This window comes from Drosophila tropicalis, unplaced genomic scaffold, assembly GCF_018151085.1.
Source record: "Drosophila tropicalis isolate 14030-0801.00 unplaced genomic scaffold, ASM1815108v1 contig_878, whole genome shotgun sequence".
NCBI lineage: Eukaryota > Metazoa > Arthropoda > Insecta > Diptera > Drosophilidae > Drosophila > Drosophila tropicalis.
In genome coordinates this window covers 589,794-604,734 of record NW_027173374.1, presented here as the reverse complement: position 1 = coordinate 604,734, position 14,941 = coordinate 589,794, and the positions used below count along the sequence as shown (strand labels likewise).

The window sequence follows — 14,941 nt, the reverse complement described above, 5'->3', positions numbered from 1 at the left end:
GGGATTATCTATGTATATCAACCTTTCGATTCTTCTATTATACATGCATAATGAAGCTATGAAGCTTACCAAATTATGTAATTAATACTTAATTATTGCCATTTTGTGGTAAATATTTTGCTTGAGAAATTCATTTCAATCTCATTCTTAAGCTGAATAAAGCAAAGATAATTCCAAGTAAAAGTTAGTAATTATAGCATTGTACGATAAAATAAAGTAATTATAGTTTTGTAGCCATATTTTTTAACATCGTATTTTGGGTTATCCTTCTTTCTTTTTCCCTTCCACCACCTTCCACCTGTTTAATTGCATCTTGAAATAAAATCTTGATATGCTCAGCTTACATATAATTTAATGACCTTAGAGTATATTTTTTATTAAAAAGATATTTTTTTGTTATTAACCTTTTTGCGATTGTACTTTTTCTTTCCGTTTCATTATTTGCCAACGCATTTGAAATTATTCAGCTTTATGATAAATATTTCATATTCATTTAAATGAATTTCTGTAATTGTCATTCGTGGAACTCGTTAGCAAATACTTATTTTTAAAAAAATCTTGTTGCCTACTTTGAGGCGTTGGGAGGTGTGTGAGTGTTGCCAACTAAATTACTCGACGATTCTTTGTTCAAAAACTCTTAGCTATAGATTATAATTTTTGTTGTGTTTGTTTTTAGGCTTGAATAGGCAAAAGCTTGCATAGATTATATACATTCAGCTCATTATGACCTTATTAGCCACGCCCCCGTCTTTTAGGGTTTCACTCCATAAGGAAGAGGGGAAAAAGTATATTCTACCCTACGGAAATGCTGCCATTAAACTAACACCAAAGGAAAGCACATACACAGACAAACATGCAGGCGATTCCTATCCCAACATGGAATAATTGTCCCCGACCCTTTGCCCAAAAAAAAGGTGAATGTTCCTTTTAATATGGTGGTTGTTTAATAAAAATAATAATAATAGTAATACCAAGATGTTGTGTTAGAAAAAAGGGTTCAAACAGATCAATATAGACCAATAAACGACTTTTGTTTGTTAAAAAGTGCGTGAGAGAGAGAGAGCGCGCACAAAAGAGAGTGAGTGAGAGGGAGTGTGTATATTTACAAGTGTGTTGGCTGGTCATTGGCCTCAAAACCAGACGCTAACCATTCCATTTGCCATATTCCATTTCAGGCCAAACAATTTTTTCGAATGCAATTTTCAAAACGAAATTAAAATTTTACGCATTTGCTGCTTACACGCACACACACACACTTATAGAGTGCTCCTTTGGTCATAACTCAACTGGCATAACCCGAAGCACACATTACGTAATTAAGGCCTACCCAAAAGCACTTCAGACTTTGCCCAGCTCCAACTCTAGCCCCCTCTTCAACCACCGTCCACCCCCCCCGTTGATTCTTCACATTCGTCTACGTATTGTACATACGTTCCTTCTATTAATACTGACTGGTAGGTTTATACGCTTATTGGCTTGGCCTGCCAATCAAATTGTTGCTGCATTTTTGATTCCATTTTACTTACTTGACTCGACTGTGCCAAATAACTTTCGTTCAATTTGCTTGTATATTTTTTTTTTTTGTTTTGTTTTACGCATTTTTTTTCGTACATGTGTGGGTGCAGTTTGGTTTTTCAACTCCTATGATTGAGGGATTATGCTCAATTAGAGCTGTTCATATCGAAACTGGCCAGCAGACAAGGAGGCAATTAAGGCCATTTTCCAAGCGATTGCCGAACAATGTCTATACGTATATCAAGTTGTAATCGAATTTTGCACAGCATCTGAGAGTAATTACCCAGGAACTCTTTTAGGACAGGTGAACATTGTCCGAAAACCTTCAGGTTTGCACTGTGTGCTTGTTCAGTTTGAAACTTGACCTAGAGCAAAGCCGCTTAGGTTGACGCGTCAAGTTTTGTGAGTTTCGCAAACAGGGCTAATACTCGTTTTCGATGTACTCCGAACTTGGGCGGCTTCTTTGGATTTTGTTGTTGGATTTTGCTTACATTTTCGTCTAACTATGGCACTAAAAGCTAAACAAGCTAAGCTGTATTATGTCTATGCTAGCTTATGTAAATATATTTTGAATCTACAGAACATACAAAAAATCTGAATCTAAAATCTATTAAAATTACTTAATTTAGAGTTCTTTTGACCTAATTGCTTGCTGATGCAATGACCCTTAAGCGTTTGAGGTCATTAAAGAAAATAGTTATAGATAATATATTGTATTTACTTTCTTTCCTTTAATAGTAAATAAAACCTCAATGCCATTTTCGGTTACCCTTCTATGTGCCATTAAGCTATCTACTCAGAGTTCTTTGTTGGATAAAAACAAAATGTAATTACCCTTTGGTATGCATTAAGTATATTAAAAACATGGCCAAATAACACAAAAGTAAATGTTAGCTTCTTTGCCTTTCTTTTTTGCAACGTTTTTCCCTAGTGTGTCTGATGATGCATTTATCAAAAGTCGAAAACCTACGCAGTCATCGCTTGGCCTTTGATCAAGCGCGTTTTGGCTGTGGCAACGGTCAGAGCCTTGGAGAAAGAGAGTCATCAAAGGCAACAGCAACACAAACTAATGTGCCATAACAAAACCAAATAGAAGCAAGTCGAAGGAGCAGTAATGAAACAGGTAAACCAGAGGACAGCCAAAGGGAGGCCTCAAAACTGAAAAAAACGGCTTATGGGGCCAACAGCGATGTCGTCGTTGCAGTCAGCAGCAGCAGCGACGTCAACGGCAACGCTTTATAATGACGCGCCTGTCTTTTGCCGGTTTTTTTTTTTTGCCCATACGCTTTGGGTAATATAATCGGTCACTGACTTGGCATTTGGCGTTGTAATTTGAGAACTCTTCGCGCCTCGATTGTTGCGGGTGGTCAGGGCTAAGGGAGAGCGAGAGCGAGAAAAAGACAGAAGCAAAGGGCAACAACAAAAACTCTAAAAAAAAAAAAAAACCAGAGCAGTTGGCCAGGTACAGTCGTCCCCTAAAGTCGTCCTACCACAATCAAATTGCGATTGCACCCAAAATGCAAGAATACATCCATTGCCACGCACAACAATTTATCACTCTGCAGCAGCCCGAAACCGAAAAAAGAATAATAACAAAATTCAATTCAAGCATATGAGCCATTTGATACCCATTAAACAAAAATTATATAAGCAATGAGTGAAAAATGCAGGAGAAGATCTTAGAGTTGGGCAATCGGCTTCTTTGGCAAACCAAATCAGTAATTATGATTTATCATTATTTATTGATTCACTCTTTGTAAAATATAAACAAAGAAACATAATTTAAATTATACTGAAATTTGAAAATTTTATTATTTATCTGAAAACTTTTTAATATAGCTTTCAGTCTTTAAGAATTTCATTTAAATTTATATTTCATTTTCTAATTTTTAGTTCTCTTCGATCTAATTGAATAGCCTTGAATCTTTTAAGCAGATCTTTTCTTCATAGTTCACTTTAGAGTATAGACAATGATCATTTCATTTATAAGTCCTTTTCTTATGGTAAAATGACCAAAAATAAAATACCAGCATACCTTAGTTAATTACTAGGTATTTGTATATAAGAACATCATTGCCCCTCGAAAGAGGGCACATTTCGGTTTCATTTTAAGAATTCGGAACGCTGGCCAACCAGCGGGTCGAGCGGCTGCAAAAAGAATAAAAAATAACAAAAAAAAATACAGACTTCACTTTCGTGCTAAATTATATCATCGTCGGTCGTCGTCGTCGTCGCCGTCTCCAAATTGCAAACCCAGTTTTGGGGGGGAAAGAGAAGAGAATAAAAGATGTCTTATAGAAGGGGAGCCAAAGTTGTTCGACTTGGGCTCAACTTTGGAGTGCAACAAATTTGCCACAGGCTTCTTCTTCTCTGAAGCACTCGTAGTTTTTTTTGGTGTTTGGTTGTGTTTTTTTTTTTCGGTGCACATTTTGTCGTTGCGTTCGTCTTGGTCTCTGCCTCTGATTTCCCGCAGCCGCCACCCGCTGCCATCATTCCTTCATCGCTTTCGGTCTTAAGTCGCCTGGCATATTCGTCAATTTTTGTGCGCATGCAATTTACGCAGCGTCGAAGGAGCCTCAGAATACGAAAAACCTTGAGTACGGTCAGTGACCAGAAAAATGCATAAACATTTTTGTGCTCTCCCTCTTTTTTCAGTTTTTTTGTGTTTTTGCCTGACTTGCCATCGTCGCCCGTCATCGTCGTTCGTCGTCGCCGCAGCCAGTCAATTGCAAATTTTCGGAAATTTCTTGCAGGGAGAGAGGACGAGAGGGCTCTGCAACAACTGATGTGAGTATGAGAGTATAGTAGAGAGAGAGAAAGAGAGACAAAGGCACGTACGATCGGACTTTGCGATTTTCGATCTCAATCCCGATCGTTCAGTGCCTTCTTGGGCCCTGCTCCTCCTGGCATGGGGAGCGGCAAGGGATCCCACTTAATGGCTGGCGTATTTTTGGCAGACGCTACGCACATTTTGTGCATGTGCTGAGTTTATTTTTGTTGAATTTTTTTGTTTATCATACTCTATAGCAATGCTGGCAAAGAGTATATTGATATTGTTATAAGGTTTGATATCAAAGTTATACAAAAATGCAGATAAAACTTTAATCTTTGTAAAGTTAAACTTCACTGGGTGTAGCCCCGAACCCCGAACTACAAGGGGCCGTAGCACTCTAGCAGGATTGCTAGATGCATCTCAAAGTGGAGAAAGAGAAGAAGCGAAGAAAGTGCTCAGAGAGAAGTTAAGGGGCCGCCTTCTGATATGCATCACAAAATATTGAAGGGAAAGTCTGCAGAAACTAACTTTAAGACACTAGTTCGTAAATGATCTCTAAGTTAATACATCCACTTTGAACAACAATAGAACCTCATCCTTTAAACCTAACTACAAATTATAAAGAACAGCTTGATTATCAAGCTTCCTATTCGAATATTTGACTAGAGATAACAGAGTATTCAAAAGTAGACTTGAAACGATTTCCGAGTGGTGTAATGTGGATCCACATGCAGTCTCATACCCATTTGCTCTTCCACTTTGATGTAGTGTAGAGGCTGCAGGCAGAAAATGCAATAAGTCTACCGATCCACTGCCATAATTTTTGTTTATTTTTTGTTTAGTATTCCTTTTTTTTTTGCGTTTTTGGTTTTTGGGCTCCCCTTTGCTTTGCAGAGCTGCATTCGCCGCTGCTGCTGCTGCTTTTGCTGCTCTGTTTTCAATTATCAAGGACAAATGTGCGTTGAACTTGATCTCGCTTTTCACCGACTGCATCTGCATCTGCCTGGTCCCCACTGGCAGCTCTTCAGCTCCTCTTCTGGCTCCATGTATCCGCTTTTGTGTTTCACTGTTCTTGTTTCTGTTTACATGGACGAATTTTAAATTTAGAATTCATTTGCCCCTTTACCGCAGTTTCTTGCCAGTTTTCTATGCTTCCTCCCCCTTTAAACCTAACATAAAAATTGTTAGTTTAATGCTGATTGAGATTAAGATAAAAAAGGCAAGTGCCGATTAAAAAGCCAAATTTATCGGACATGCAATGTGAAAATAGTCCCCAACGATCATAAGAAAGCCAACAAATGGGACTGGGAATTTGATTGTGCTTTGATTTGAACACCTTGTCAAAAAAGGAAATCAATATTTAGTTTTTAGAGTCGTTTTTTAGGTACCCTATGAAAGAAGAAGAATAACATAAACGTAAGTAAAAGGAACCAAGTTAAGGAACGCCATTTATCATACTTAAAATTTATAGTTTTTTGGGGCCCAGAAAATTCTGGAATTTTTAGTTATTAAATTCAGGATTTCGCAAATACTAATTGGGTCACAAGTTTTTCGAGATTTATGAATTTATTTATTTACTCTCGTTAATAACTTCCGCATACCTTTATTTTACAGGGTATTAAATCTAAAAACTGCCTACACAGTCATTTGGGAAAGTCATCAGCATGGCTTGGGATTGGGAGTCTTCGCTCAGGTGTGCTTCAGATTGGGGCTGCCGCGATGTCTGTTCGTTAGCAGACAGACAGAATGAAGCCGGCAAGGTGGATTAAGTTGTTATGCCAGGCATTAGCAAAGGTGTTGCCACAGCAGCAGCTGTTGCTTTTGCTGATGTTACTGCCACACCGGCCACCATTTCCAACTCTTGGATTCGTTGAGTATTTTTTGGCTGCAGCTGAAACATTTTTAGCCAAGTCAAATGGGCCTCTGGCATGCCAATGGCCGGTTAAAAGAATGTATGAGTGTTTGAAAATGGAAGCAAATTGTTTTGATTGCATCGAGAGGTGAGAATGCTGCTAAATGACTTATGAATTTTCTTGTTGAACCAAAGAACTAAAGCAAATCCAAAAAATGGCCTTCTTGTGACTTGAAATTGCAGAGAAACCCGTGTAAGATCAGTTTAGACTTATAGAATAAGGAAATTTTAAACTCTCCAGTAATATTTATTATTGCATTAATATTTATAAATGCATTCAACTGAGTAATGTTGAAATAAATATATTAAGGAAAGCCACAAATATAATATACTATTCCCTTTAGCAAATTTTAATGAGGAATTTTAATCATTTTTTTGTGTTTTTGTGGTTTGTTGAAAGATTAGTTCTTAAAAAAGATTTCCATTGTGTCACCAGCAATCGGGTTTATCAACGGCATCGATATCAGCTGACACCAAGACAGACTTTGGTGGCATGGATTTCTACAATGATGCAGTTGAACATGGACTTTTGGCTTCAATGCATCCCACATTAGGTGACACATTAGCAATTCTTGACATTAATCTTAACTCGTTGGCAAAAACCCATTTATATCTGATAGAACAGATATTGCTGTGAGCCTCTAGTTCGGGTTATGACCAGTTATCATCACCATCCTGATTATCGTTATAAATAAAAAATGGCCATGCCTTTATATATTAACACTTATACAGTTATCAGTTTATTTGAGGGCTTCCAGTTAATAAAAGCGATTAATCTGAAGTGCGATAGGTAACTGATTCTTTGTTTGTCGTTTTTGGTAGTTCCTTAATTTTAAATAGAATTCTAATTTTATTATCTTGTCTGATTACATAGTAAAAGGAATTACGATTACCTTACGTTATCTACTTTCTGTTCATGGGAATTCAAGTGCATGCATTTCTTATTGATATGAAGTGAGTCATTTGTAATAAGATCAGGGTCAGCTTGGTGACTAATTGAATGTAATAGAAATAATCTAAATAATATAACTAAAGTACCTGTTAAGAAATGTCAGTAGTTTCCTGATTAGATGTATTATCTTTCGGTTGAGGTTTGGGTTTTTTTTTGGGCATCAGTAAAGAGTCTAATCCACCCAAAGGTGCTTCAATTACAATATACATGACATATGACATTATTACCGAGAAGCCAAACGACGACCAGAACACCAACATCTAAAAACAAAACACAAAAATATAAACAAGGGAAATCGTAAAATTACCCATGAAAGCGACTTACCATATCATAGTCTGAGAAATTTGTGACTGTTTTGACTCGCCAGTGATTAATCTCCTGCACGAAAATGTGCCAAATGTAGATCGAATAGGAGAGCCTTGACAATGGCTGCCAAAGCGGAGAGGAAAGAAAACTATTGGCCAAACCACCATATCCTTGCATACAAGCAAATACTACCCAACACAAGGACAATGGCCAGCCGATGCGCGTGAGCGTGTAATAAAATGCCTCACCCAGAATAGACAAGCTGGGTTGTCTTAACTTGGCATAGGGATAAAGGGCAAAGATAGAGGTGAATAGCATGGCAAGACATAGTAACCAACCCAGCCAAACATATGGGCGGCTTAAATTAAATTTCTGGCCACGTTTCAAGTGCAAGAAATAGCCAAAAAGAAATCCTATCAACCAGGGAGCGGCATGTGTATGGGTGGCTTGGTATAGCTTATTTAGCGCCTCTTCTTGATTCTCGTGATTTCTAAAAAAAAAAAAACGAAAATTTCATTACTTATATTCTTGTTTTTTTTTTTTTTTTTTTGAAGTGGCTTACTTAATCTGTCGGGATAAATCACCTAAGATCATTGTGGTAAAAAGGCAGGCAGAAAGCAAAAGTATCAGGATAACGATTCCACCTGCAGCCTTTTTTGCCCCACTTGTAGACGGCAATCAGTAAAATGGGTGAGATAAGATAGAGCTGCATATCGACCGCCAAGTACCAGGAATGCGGCACACACTATAAGAAAAAAACAGTTTAGTTCATGAAATGACTCATTTTTCTTTTTCCGACTACGAACCATTTCCTTATTAGCATAGTTCTGAATATAAAGCAACGTTTTATACCAATTCCACTCGCACACGGAATAATCGGTATAACCTTGATCCGATATAGGCCCCCTGATCATATGGGGTAAGAGCTTCCAGTATACCAATATGGCTATTGCCAAAATTGGAGTTAGCCGAAGATAGCGATGCAAGTACATCAAAGGAATGTTGATTTTACCGTTGAGTCTGTAAGAATACCATTAGTCATACAGAATCTAGAACAAAGATCGCACAACTTTACTTTTCCAAAGATCTTAGACTAATCATGGCTAACAGTAGACCACTGATAAAGAAAAATGTATCCACAGAAAAGAATCCCTCTATTATAAAATTGGAAAATGGCGATTCAAGCCACTGTAAAAAAAAGGTCAAATAAAAATTAAAAGTTAATTTTTTTGAATTGGCAATTCATTTATCACTTACGCTTGCAAATGCCAGGTTATTAAGATTGGGTGCCATAGAACTAATAATATATTCGTGACCATAGACGACCCAGATAATGGACATGCATCGTAGGCCATGTAGGCAATCTATAACATTTGGATTTGTGGACGGTGCCACTATACGAAATACGGCACGTGAATTTGCACGTGCTGAGAAAATCTTCACAATTTGAAGAAGTTGTTCTAAAAATCAATAGTTATTAGACCTGATGTTGCATGTGATGTGCGACACTAACGCTATTTGTTTACCTTGATTTTCGCACAGAAAATAGTCATACAGGGTAGCCAGAATTGTAGCCAAAGCACAGAGCGATAAAATCACACTGAATAAATAAATTCAAGTATAGCATTAAAAACCATTATGCTATTCAATTGGAACTCTATCACTTACATAAGGAAAATTGTGAGACCATCGTATGGTAGGTTATCACTTGTTTGGCATCTACTTTCATTTATGGTAACTAAACCATTGGCACTGTCCACTCCAATTAAACGTTGCATCATTGCACCCAGAAAACGATCCATTAGCTGGCCCGAGCAAGAATCCGGAAAACAAGAAGCAATTTTCATATTGGTAGCGCTGAAGTCTACACCAAGCATATATTTCAAGATTGGCAACTCCATAAAGCAGTATTTGCCCCTTATGATGCGAGTAGAGGTAATCACTTTTTTGATTCCTAGGCATTCATCGAAGGCGCCCATATCATAGAAATTTCCAGATAGGTATCCCGATGGTATAGATCCCCAGGAGTCAATCACTACAAAAAGCATTTAGATTAAGGCTTTGAAGAGTTACCTACACGGGAAGTGCTCACTTTTTAAAGCCCAATAACTGCCTGAAGTAATGCTGCTCATCCACTGAGTTAAGTCGGCCAAACACTGCAAATCCTGCGTGTTGGGTACGTCTAGTAAGGCCGAAGTGTTTTGAAAATATTCCACAAACTCCACTCCCAGAGGACGCAACTTCATGAGTTTTTGAAAGTTCACGTTTTCAGCATATATTGGACCCAGTTCCAATTCTGTTTGTGTGGCCCCAATTGGGGATAAAGTAAAAAGAATAAATACCACCAAGGCACCGATAATATTAACCATGTTGCTGCCGACGAAGCTTAACACTGTATTACAATATCCCAAACCAACGGCCCTTATATACGGCTACGTTTGAATTGATTAGTATGCTGATAAGCTGACCATGCCTGTTATCATAACTTGTGTTTCCACTTAATAATTTTGCGTTTAGACGGTAATTTGTTCAATACATTTCTTGGTTTACCATAATTAGTATTTTATAGAGAATTTTAAATTTCATTATAATCAAGATATATTATACACAAGTCATATTGTTTTTGTGTCAGTCTTGATCAATTTCATTGACCTAAAGTGTTGCTTATACCAATTATTTAGAACTGATATTCTCAGAATATGAATCAGTGATTTAAAAATACTTTGATAATTTGAGCACTTTTAATGGTTTTTATAGTTTTCAACTATAATTTATTGATAGTCTATTTTCCCCAGAATACAGAAAACACTTGCAGGTGGGTTGAACAGATGGATATATAGATAGATAAGTGTTTAGTTGGCTAGATGGATGAATGAATCAGTACTTGTCATATCGGCGAAATGATAACTGTATCAATAATTTTAATCATTTCATTTCAATTACTGTTTCATGATTTTGTTTTCAAATAACATTGCTGAGCTTTCAGTTTGACATCGTCAGTCTCAGACTCAGGCTTCTTGTCAGACATTAATGGGCACACTGTATGTATAATGATGCTAAAAACATTCATCAACCCTATAAGCAAACTCATCACAACGATTTTTAGCATTTTTCAGTTAATTTACCCAACAGGAGGAAAAAGCATTAGAAATTCCTTTTGCAACAATCCCCGCATCGGTGACCGTTGAAAGAGTCTTTAACTAAAAATCTTGCATTCGATCATTTATGGCATTTTATTTGGCGCGTCAGCAAATGTTGCTAAGCAATTTATTTATGACATTTTTTGCTGCCATTTCGATGATGATGGTGATGCCAATGCAATTGCTACTACTGTTGGCTATAGTTTGTTGCATTTGCCACTGTTGTTTAAATGCAACGCGGAATCGTGCGGCAATGTGTGGCACAAAAAAACTGGCCGGATGACGCGTCCAAAACTGAGCAAAAGACCTAGCACACACAGCGACAACTTAAAACTTGTAAAACCTAACAGCAATACCAACAACATTGTGCTAGAAATTGAACAAAAGACATGGCCTCGGCCTCAGCCTCAGCCTCATCCCATGCCATCGAGAAGAGTCTCTGTCAGAGTTAAAGACGGAAGACGGGAAACGGGAGAAGCAGTTGGAGTTGGAGTTGGAGTCAAGTTCCATATTCATTAGTTACAATAAAAAGAACAGCAAGAATAGCAAAATAGCAAAAGCCATGATCATCAGCGACTAAATGTGGCTAATGACTGGCCAAGGTGTCTTGACTAAATGCTGCTTGAGCTGAACTTGGCCGTGCTTCTAGTATGCCTTGGCTATAAAAAGTTCTTCATTCGCTTTAACTACAAATTGCCATGGCCATCACAATTTCCATATGAAACATCCAAATTGGACAATTTTGCAAAAGCAATTTTATATAACAATTATCTCTGTTGTGAGATGAGATGAAGTTTTTGTTCAAAATCTAAATACTCTTGTGTAAAAATTGATAGTTGGGCCCCAAAACAGGAAAAACCTAAAGCAACGAAAAATCAAACTCGGCATCACATGGCGGGGGGGGAAATGGTGCAGGCGGCGGTTAACAAGAGTGAAGGAAAACCTGATTTTTTTTTTCATATATATTTTTTTTTTTTTTTTGCTTTGGCCAAACATCAGCCAGGGGGCCGGATATGACCAAATTGCTAGGGTTCCCGGTGGCCGGTAATTGGCAACAACCAGCAACAACAACGACAATTTCTTTCTGTTTTTTCAAGTTTTTCCTTTTTTTTTTTTAGCAAGTTTTTAGCAAAAAGTGCTACAAATATAAATATGAAGCCCTGGATCTGGACCTTGTAGTCAAACATAAGACAAATGGAGGGGCAGAGCGAGAAGGGTTTTAGTTATTCAGCTTCTTTTTCTTTTTAGGCAAAACCAAACGCCAGCCAAGACAGATGTGCGACATTGCAATTTGTTACAGTTGCAGTTGCATTAACGGCCATGCAAGTTACTTTGTGGCCTAGGCCTGGGTCTCGACTTGGGCCTGGGAAGAGTTGGCACTGGCAGTGGATGCAATAGCCAACCTAAATATTTTAATGCCCCGGCCACATTGATGGTTTGCTTTTTTGTGCTCTTGTTGTTGCTGCTGCTGCTGCTTCTGCTGTGGCAATTAACATTTTTTGCGTGCACAAATATTTTTCGACTTGAGAGAAAGAAGGCTACCAGCAAAGCGGCAGATGCACATGAAATTCACAACAGAAGCTGCTACTGCTGCTGCTTCAACATGAAACTCAAACAAATTAAACCTAAGGTGAGCTACATCCAGCAAAAAAATAATATATATGTATATGGAAGTTTAATATAACAAAAAAAATTGTCTAGCATTGGTTAGGAAAAGACTTGAAAATACCCTGCAAAGGCTTCTCAGAGTTCTTCGTATTCCTTGGTCTATGAAATATTAGCTTAAGAAAGAGGCAACGAATGATCTTAAATTTCTTTCTATTTTCTATATTTGCAGCATGAACTCTTAATTTTACTCTAACGAAGTAATTATATACATTAGAATTAGGTAAATGATATTTTAGATCCTTCAAATGATTGAAATACAAATATTAGACTTAGAAATCCTCTTTACGTAATTTTCTGAGAGTTTCTCTGAAAGAATTCTATGGCCTAACCGATGTAACAGTTCAACAACTAAATAATGTGCCTTTAAGATAACTGGTCCCAGGTAGGTACACTCTTAATGATTTCTAGATTACAGGGTATGCCAACCAACTGAAAAAACAACAACAATCGCCTCTACTTGGCAGAAAACGTAACGAAATATGTTAAAATGCATCCAAGTGAGTAAATTGTGCGCAGCAGCTAGAAGGAAAAACTGAATGTTCTGTTTATGTAGCACACACTCTCTTCACACACACACATACTGAGACACACATACATATACACATATACATATTTATATATGCATATACCAAGCACTTCATAAACTAAGCAAATTATTATTTAAAAGCACACGGCCCAGGGTTGAGCCCCTGGTTTGGGTTTGAGTTTGAGTTTGGTTTTGGTTTTGGCTTTGGCTTTGGATTCTCTCCTCTCTCTCTCTCTCTCTCTCTCTCTCTCTCTCTCTCTCTCTCTCTCTCTCTCTCTTTCTCTAGTATTCAAAAGCACTTGTACAAAAATTATACATAAATTGTTTTAATTACGCGCTGCCGCAAATTGTGGCATAGTGGGTGTGAGACAAGCTATACAGCAGCAAGCAAGGGGCCGAGTAGAGTAGAAAAAGGTGGAGGGTAGTATGGAGGGAAGGGAGCAGAATCAGCTGCATCGTCCGCATAGTTTGTTTTTTTGCTATTGCAGCTAACTTTGAGAAAATTGTTGCCAAATTGCATTCGGTTTGGTCTGCCTACATTAGCTTTAGAGCTTAAAGTGGGCTAAATAGGGCTGGAAAATTAAACAAAACCAGAGACTAACAATTGGCTTATATAAAAAAAACCACAATAATTTGAAAATTTTATATTAAAAAATCGGAGATTTTATCTCAAGAATTATTATCAGAGGGATGTTTCCTTCACTTTTAAGGATATATTCTGATTGAATTTGAACTTTACCAAACGATGAGGCATAAGTTTTCAAATGAGAACAGCTTTAAATTAATCATTTCAATCGATCTATTTAGTTATAGTCATTATCTTCTGATTGTTTCATTATGAACTTAACTGAAGCAGCCAAAAAATTAGTTGTTCTGCAACCCTGGGCATTAGGAATATTTTTTACCCTTTTTTTTGTTTGCTAGTATTTTTTAATTATAAGTAGGTAGCTACATAGAAAAATGCTCAAGTTCGGCATAGAAAATGATGGTCGGAAGATGGAGGTCTTACAGCCACAGGCAGCAGCCAATTCAGCATCTGCCCTCACCTCCCTCGGCTACTTTAGTCTTCTTACTCCCGCAAGTGCCACAAAAAATATATGAAAAAAATTTTGTTCACTTAACATTTTTTGCGTGTGTTCGCGTTTTGAATGAATGGAATCGAGGAAGGGAATGGACTAGTGGGGTAAAGGGGTGAAGAGGGTGCGAATGTATGTATGTAAGTGAGGGACGCCTGTCGACGCAGTCAAGATAGACAATGTTGCTTGCCGCTAAGCCACTGATAATTACCAGGTTGTTGTTGTTGTTGCAGGTTTTTCTCCCTACCACCTCCCTTTCTATGCTTTATATACCGCTCAGTTGTGTTTAGTACAAATTTATGTTGCCTTCGCATGCGCTTATAGCAGCAGCAGCTACTCACGTGTGTGTTTGTATGTGTGTGTATGGCTGTATACAAAAGTCAAGTCAATCTTTATACTGTTTTTACATAATTATAACAAGGAGAAGTTACTAGCTGACTGGGTTGACTGATGCTTCAGCTGCTTCAGTTGGCTTTTATTGTTTTCGTTTTAATTTAAATGCCTAAACAATAATTTGTGCATAATTCTGTGTGGTGGTTGGTGGCGGGGTTATTGTTTTTGGTTAATGCATGCAATGAAAATCAACTCAAGTGATGATGTAAGCCGACTGGCTAAGCGAGTCTTGGCCTCTTTTACCATTCTGGCAATTACCTTATGCAAATCTATTTCTACAGCAAACGCCCAATTAGCAAACTTCCGGGTTGCTCCAAAACCCTCGATAGAATGCTAGAATGGGGGATAGTGGTTGGGGTGAGGTTGGGGGGTCTACACTAAGATATCTACAAATTCATAAACCAAAAGCCACAATTTCCGTTTGCTATTAGTAACACGGACAATGCCAAAGTGTTGCAACTTGCAACATTTTGTCTATATTTTACGCATTTTACGCACAAAAACGATTTTGGGCCTCTGTAACAAAGAAGATAAACTGCATTCCAACAAATGGGCGCTGGTTTCCGGTTTCCTGGACGATATATCTATATATACATATGTGCGTAAAGGTGTGTAGGTGTGTGGTTTAAATTTACTGCTTAGCTGAAATGTACGAAACGAACCTTCAATTTCAAAAGACA

At 37.6% G+C, this 14,941-nt stretch overlaps 1 pseudogene; it reads right to left on the bottom strand.

Moving 5' to 3' along the window:
* Positions 1-6,909: 6,909 nt before the first annotated feature.
* On the bottom strand, positions 6,910-9,838 carry LOC137584805 (nose resistant to fluoxetine protein 6-like; annotated as a pseudogene).
* Positions 9,839-14,941: the final 5,103 nt, after the last annotated feature.